The sequence below is a fragment of the Episyrphus balteatus genome, assembly GCF_945859705.1.
Source record: "Episyrphus balteatus chromosome X unlocalized genomic scaffold, idEpiBalt1.1 SUPER_X_unloc_1, whole genome shotgun sequence".
Lineage (NCBI taxonomy): Eukaryota > Metazoa > Arthropoda > Insecta > Diptera > Syrphidae > Episyrphus > Episyrphus balteatus.
The window spans coordinates 405001-412500 of record NW_026605125.1 but is presented as its reverse complement, the minus strand read 5'-3'; the positions used below and the strand labels follow the sequence as shown (position 1 = coordinate 412500).

At 32.8% G+C, this 7500-nt stretch overlaps 2 non-coding genes and 1 pseudogene across 2 annotated transcripts; all 3 read right to left on the bottom strand.

Annotated features, from left to right (window-relative positions):
* Window positions 1–1458, bottom strand: part of LOC129920807 (large subunit ribosomal RNA) — a 5427-nt pseudogene extending 3969 nt beyond the window's left edge.
* A 309-nt stretch (window positions 1459–1767) lies between these two features.
* On the bottom strand, window positions 1768–1946 carry LOC129920844 (5.8S ribosomal RNA). The gene has a single exon (XR_008773381.1). It is a non-coding gene; the product is annotated as a 5.8S ribosomal RNA (ribosomal RNA).
* Window positions 1947–3266: 1320 nt separating this feature from the next.
* On the bottom strand, window positions 3267–5258 carry LOC129920773 (small subunit ribosomal RNA). The gene has a single exon (XR_008773328.1). It is a non-coding gene; the product is annotated as a small subunit ribosomal RNA (ribosomal RNA).
* Between the last annotated feature and the right edge of the window lie 2242 nt (window positions 5259–7500).

Below are 7500 nucleotides of genomic sequence, written 5' to 3'. Positions count from 1 at the left end.
ACCGTCCTGCTGTTTTAAGCAACCAACGCCTTTCATGGTATCTGCATGAGTTGTTAATTTTGGCACCTTAACATTATGTTTGGTTCATCCCACAGCGCCAGTTCTGCTTACCAAAAGTGGCCCACTGGGCACAATATATCACAACCAAAACCTTCATATCAAGAAAGGCTAGGTTCTTACCCATTTAAAGTTTGAGAATAGGTTAAGATCGTTTCGACCCTAAGGCCTCTAATCATTCGCTTTACCAGATAAGATTATTTTATATAATTTTTAATTGCACCAGCTATCCTGAGGGAAACTTCGGAGGGAACCAGCTACTAGATGGTTCGATTAGTCTTTCGCCCCTATACTCAATTCTGACAATCGATTTGCACGTCAGAACTGTTTCGGTCTTCCATCAGGGTTTCCCCTGACTTCAACCTGATCAAGTATAGTTCACCATCTTTCGGGTCACAGCATATATGCTCAAGGTACGCTCTAGTTAGAGGCATAAATAATATAAATATCATTATGCATAACTGTATAGAACGCCCCGGGATTGAATAAATAATTCATAACAAATTATAAACTAATCCCATTAAATTAAGTTAAGTTAATTATGCCATTGGGTTTTATTAAAAATACCCAATGACTTGCACATATGTTAGACTCCTTGGTCCGTGTTTCAAGACGGGTCCCGAAGGTATCCTGAATCTATCGCATTGTTAATCATAAAAGTGCATACAATATAAATAAACAAATCAATAGATCTATTTACCATTGTAAAATTCCGAAAAATTTAAGCACAATATATAATTATATCTGTCAATGATTTATCAAATCCAAAACATTTATTTTATGTTGAAAATCCGAAGATAAACAATTTGAATAAACTTAAGTAATGGATCTTATGATAAATATTTATTACATTAACAGATTACAATGTCCTTATATGGAAAAATTGCACACTATTGTTAAAATATTTTTTATATATTTTTATATTAGTATTGAATTTTCCATAATGGATATTCAGGTTCATCGGGCTTAACCTCTAAGCAGTTTCACGTACTATTTAACTCTCTATTCAGAGTTCTTTTCAACTTTCCCTCACGGTACTTGTTTACTATCGGTCTCATGGTTATATTTAGTTTTAGATGGAGTTTACCACCCACTTAGTGCTGCACTATCAAGCAACACGACTCTTTGGAAACACCTTCTAGTAATCATTAACGTTATACGGGCCTGGCACCCTCTATGGGTAAATGGCCTCATTTAAGAAGGACTTAAATCGTTAATTTCTCATACTAGATTATAGATGTTCCATACACTGCATCCCATATTTGCCATAAAGACAAAATGGCTTAGTGCTGAACTGATTTCTTTTCGCTCGCCGCTACTAAGAAAATCCTTGTTAGTTTCTTTTCCTTCCCTCATTAATATGCTTAAATTCGGGGAGTTATCTCATATGAGTTGAGGTTGCTTAACACTTTTTATTTGCTTAATAATTTTATATACTCAATTCAAAATATTTTTTATATATCGATCATTTCAGCCATTTTATCAATTCAAGTAGAATGCCTCAATTGCCAAATTATATTATGACAACGATCTGCAATGTTAGAAATTTTTATATACTAACATCCTCTAAAAAATAGATAAAACGAACTTACTGTCGCTCGATATTATTTTGAGGTATATATTATATTTTAATATTATGAATTTTTACAAATCCAATAATATAACATGCGCATTTGATAAATCAAAAGCAGCTTATTTAGCATAGTATCACAACCCTCAACCATATGTAGTCCAAGCAGCACTTCAAAATTAATTAAAGTACATAACAGCATGGACTGCTATATGCGTTCAAAATGTCGATGTTCATGTGTCCTGCAGTTCACACGATGACGCACAGTTTGCTGCGTTCTTCATCGACCCATGAGCCAAGTGATCCACCGCTTAGAGTATTATTATTTTTTTATTTTATATTTAGTCAATTTTTTTTTTTAAGAAATAAAAATTTATTTCTTTTTATATTTTATGTATTTTTTTTATGTTGCGAATGTCCAATTCCAAAGAATCGTTAACTTATAAATTTCTTTTAAAGAAATCTAAGTACAACATTTTTATACATTTTTATTTTTATATATATATATCGTTACAACTTATGCTATGCGTTTTAGCCGGATAGTACCGGGATATTGTCCAAGTACGACACCTTTAGGGGTTAATTCGTCGCAACGTATACACGCCACTCCGAAGGGCGGGTTTTTACACCCAGGAGGATATTACCCCGAAGGGTACGACACCTTTGTTTTTTCGACTTTTGCTATAGCAAGTTTGTTTATGCATATATATATTTTCATAAGCGTCACTATTTCGATGACGATGACAATTGGCTACCATTTAAATATTTTGTTCATATTTTTTTTTGAAAAAAAAAGACCGAATGCATTACTTATAGTAACACACCCAGTCTAATTTGTTTTTTGTATTTTGGTTATAACGTCACTATTTAGATGACAACACCATTTGGCTACGATTTAAATATTTTGTTCATATTTTTTTTTGAAAAAAAAAAACTGAATGCATTACATATAGTAACACACCCAGTCTAATTTGTTTTTGTATATTGGCTAAAAACGTCACTATTTAGATGACGACACCATTTGGCTACCATTTAAATATTTTGTTCATATTTTTTTTTGAAAAAAAAAGACTGAATGCATTACTTATAGTAACACACCCAGTCTATTTTGTATTTGTTTTTTTTATTATATATATATCGTTACAACTTATGCTATGCGTTTTAGCCGGATAGTACCGGGATATTGTCCAAGTACGACACCTTTAGGGGTTAATTCGTCGCAACGTATACACGCCACGCCGAAGGGCGGGTTTTTACACCCAGGAGGATATTACCCCGAAGGGTACGACACCTTTGTTGTTCGACTTTTGCTATAGCAAGTTTGTTTATTCATATATATATTTTCATAAGCGTCACTATTTCGATGACGATGACAATTGGCTACCGTTTAAATACTTTGTTCTTAATTTTTTTTGAAAAAAAAAGACTGAATGCATTACTTATAGTAGTAACACACCCAGTCTAATTTGTATTTGTATTTTTACTTCTTTTGAAGTATTCTTTTTTGTATTTGTTTATATATTTATTGTATATTTTATACATTTTGTACCATAATTGTACATTTTTATTTTTATATTTTATTTTTCTTTTTTATATATATTAAATATATATAAATTTTGTTTTATTGGAAAAATCACGTTAATGATCCTTCCGCAGGTTCACCTACGGAAACCTTGTTACGACTTTTACTTCCTCTAAACCATCAAGTTTGGTCAACTTCTGCGAAACAACCGTAACACGTTAGCGTCACAGTGATCACGTCCGGAGACCTCACTAAATAATTCAATCGGTAGTAGCGACGGGCGGTGTGTACAAAGGGCAGGGACTTAATCAATACGAGTTAATGACTCGCACTTACTAGGAATTCCAAGTTCATGTGAACAGTTTCAGTTCACAATCCCAAGCATGAAAGTGGTTCAGCGGTTTACCCGGACCTCTCGGTCTAGGAAATACACGTTGATACTTTCATTGTAGCGCGCGTGCAGCCCAGGACATCTAAGGGCATTCCAGACCTGTTATTGCTCAATCTCATTATTGCTAGACGCAATTTGTCCATTTAAGAAGCTAGTGTCCTTATAATGGGACAAACAAACAGGTACGACTCCACTAACATAAACACATTCAAACACAATTATATTTTACTATATTCATGAATGAAGGCTATGAAAGCTTCAACATCATAATCCTGAAAGCATCTATTTAATATATTTGAGTCTCGTTCGTTATCGGAATTAACCAGACAAATCACTCCACGAACTAAGAACGGCCATGCACCACCACCCATAGATTCGAGAAAGAGCTATCAATCTGTCTTACACGCTTATGTTCGGACCTGGTAAGTTTTCCCGTGTTGAGTCAAATTAAGCCGCAGGCTCCACTCCTGGTGGTGCCCTTCCGTCAATTCCTTTAAGTTTCAGCTTTGCAACCATACTTCCCCCGGAGCCCAAAAGCTTTGGTTTCCCGGGAAGCGACTGAGAGAGCCATAGAAGTAGCTACACCCAATTGCTAGCTGGCATCGTTTATGGTTAGAACTAGGGCGGTATCTGATCGCCTTCGAACCTCTAACTTTCGTTCTTGATTAATGAAAACATCTTTGGCAAATGCTTTCGCTTAAGTTAGTCTTACGACGGTCCAAGAATTTCACCTCTCGCGTCGTAATACTAATGCCCCCAATCTGCTTCTATTAATCATTACCTCTTGATCTAAAAACCAATGAAAGTAGATCAGAAGTCTTATTTCATTATTCCATGCACAAAATATTCAGGCATTTGGAGCCTGCTTTAAGCACTCTAATTTGTTCAAAGTAATTGTAACGGCCCACAACAGCACTCGATGAAGAGCACTGAAGCAGGTTTTAATAGGAGGAATACATAATGGTACATAAGTATCATAAATGTATAAGAACTCCACCGATAATACGCTTGCATACATAAGGTAATGTACAATCCACAATTGTAGTTGTACTACCCGTATGAAGCACAAATTCAACTACGAACGTTTTAACCGCAACAACTTTAATATACGCTATTGGAGCTGGAATTACCGCGGCTGCTGGCACCAGACTTGCCCTCCAATTGGTCCTTGTTAAAGGATTTAAAGTGTACTCATTCCAATTACAGGGCCTCGGATATGAGTCCTGTATTGTTATTTTTCGTCACTACCTCCCCGAACTGGGAGTGGGTAATTTACGCGCCTGCTGCCTTCCTTAGATGTGGTAGCCGTTTCTCAGGCTCCCTCTCCGGAATCGAACCCTGATTCCCCGTTACCCGTAGCAACCATGGTAGTCCTAGATACTACCATCAATAGTTGATAGGGCAGACATTTGAAAGATCTGTCGTCGGTACTAGACCATACGATCGGCAAATTATCTAGAGTTCAACCATTATAACGATTTCCGAAGAAATCGCTTGGTTTTAGCCTAATAAAAGCACACGTTCCAAAAGGTCCGTGTTTATATTGCATGTATTAGCTCTAGAATTACCACAGTTATCCAAGTAACTGTTAACGATCTAATAAACCATAACTGATATAATGAGCCTTTTGCGGTTTCACTTTTAATTCGTGTGTACTTAGACATGCATGGCTTAATCTTTGAGACAAGCATATAACTACTGGCAGGATCAACCAGAATAATGTTATAATATTTTATTTTTAATATTATTTGAAATTTTGAAAAATAACATCAATCTCCTCTCAATAATCCAATGATAAAGTTTTTATTTTTTTTTATTTATTTATTTATATTTATACATACTTTTTGTTTTATATCCTCCCTAATAGGGATAATTATTATTTTATTTTTTTTACCAACACAATTTTTATTTGTATATATTTTTTGGTAAATTTATTTTTATTTTTATTTATTTGTATGTATTTTGTATGGGTATTTTGTATTTTTACTTTTATCTGGAAAATGAGGGAAAATGCATTTCACAAAGGTTTCATATAACAACTATTTTTATTTTAACAAAGAGAACTCCTACCGTATGGTGAACTCTGATATTGTTAAATTTTAGTGTAGCACCTTTCACAAATACATATCAATGATTATTTTCAAATTTCTAATATTTTCTTTTACTTCAATATATTGAAGTGTTTTTGGAATATTTTTATAAAATAAACCATTTATTTATGATATAGAATTAATAATTCTTTTTAATAATTTTTCTTTATGAACATTTTTATGTTCAACAAATAATCCCAATTGGAAATTAATATTTATTATTTTTTTTTTCGACATTACTTTACTTAAAGTATTTTTTTTTTGACATCTTCGCCACAAAGCCAGTGTTCTCCGCCACAACGCCGTGGTACCACTTTTGGTGAAAACGAGGTGCGAGTCCCCGCCCAATCATGATACCACATTACCAGTAAGTTAATTCGTTGCAACTTAAAAAGCCACATCGAAAGAGGTTTACATACATGTTTCCTTAACATCAAAATATGCGCCCCCTTTGGTAGTTTGAGTTTTTTTCACAACAAAGTGGAGGTAAATAACATGACCAAACTAATAACTTCATATTTTCCTCTTTTTGGATCGAAAATGCTCGATTCCGTAAAATAGATTTGAAACATACTTGGATACATTCGGTTCGGCGAATTTTCACAAAAAAAGTTGACCCTTTTTTTGGGACTTAGTGCAATTTTTGAAAATTTTTGTATGGGAAAAAGTCAACTTTTTCCAGAAATCCGAAAAAAGGCCCAAAAACGCACTTGGTTGCGGTCGAGTTTTACTAGGGTAGGAAAAACCACTTGCAACCAAGTGTTCGACTTAGAAAAATTTTGGACATAAAATTTTTGGAAAAAAATTTTCTACTTAATAAATCGGAAAAATGGCCCAAAAACGCACTTGGTTGCGGTCGAGTTTTACTAGGGTGGTAAAAGTCAATTTTCAATGTTGAAAATTTTTTTCGACTTTTTTATATAATATATGTTATTCAGAACAACTAAATCGACTGAGTAAATGGCCCAAAAACGCACTTGGTTGCGATCGAGTTTTACTAGGGTGGTAAAACTCAATTTTCAATGTTGAAAATTTTTTTCGACTTAGAAAAATTTTGGACATAAAATTTTTGGAAAAAAATAAATCGGAAAAATGGCCCAAAAATGCACTTGATTGCGGTCGAGTTTTACTAGGTTGGTAAAAGTCAATTTTGAATGTTGAAAATTTTTTTGGACTTTTTATATTTTTTATTTTTTTATATTTTTGTTGATATAAATTTTGAATTGAATTTGATGTTGAAAAGTTTGTTAGTAAAATAGACTTGAGTGAAGTTTTTTCATGGATTTTCCATGTCCCGAATGTATGGAAGTGTGTTTTTTTTCTACTTCAATAATATCACTGATTCAGAGTATCACGAAAAATAATTTAAAAAACCTACTATCTATCAAAATGTGGTTGAACTTTTTTTACAGACATTTTAAAGTCTCCGAATGGAAGTAAGGACTTGAAAAATAATATTTTTTGTAGACTTATTTTGGATGTAAATTTTTTGCAAGTCTTTGGAATTATTTTTTGTAAATTTTTTCTAAGTCTTTTTCCACTTAGAATATTTCTTTTTATTTTGTATTAGTATCATATGTTTTTTTAAACTTTTTTTCTAAGTCTTTGGCTACTTAGAATTTTTTTTTCAATTTTTGCTTAAAACATTTTGCATGGTATTTTTTAAGTTTTTTCTAAGTCTTTGGTTACTTAGAATATTTTTTTTTTATTTTTGATTAATATCATATTTGCATGATATTTTTAACTTTTTTCTAAGTCTTTTGTTACTTAGAATATTTTTTTTTTTATTTTTGATTAATATCAATTTGAATGATATTTTTAACTTTTTTCTAAGTCTTTGGTTACTTAGAATATTTTTTTTTTATTTTTG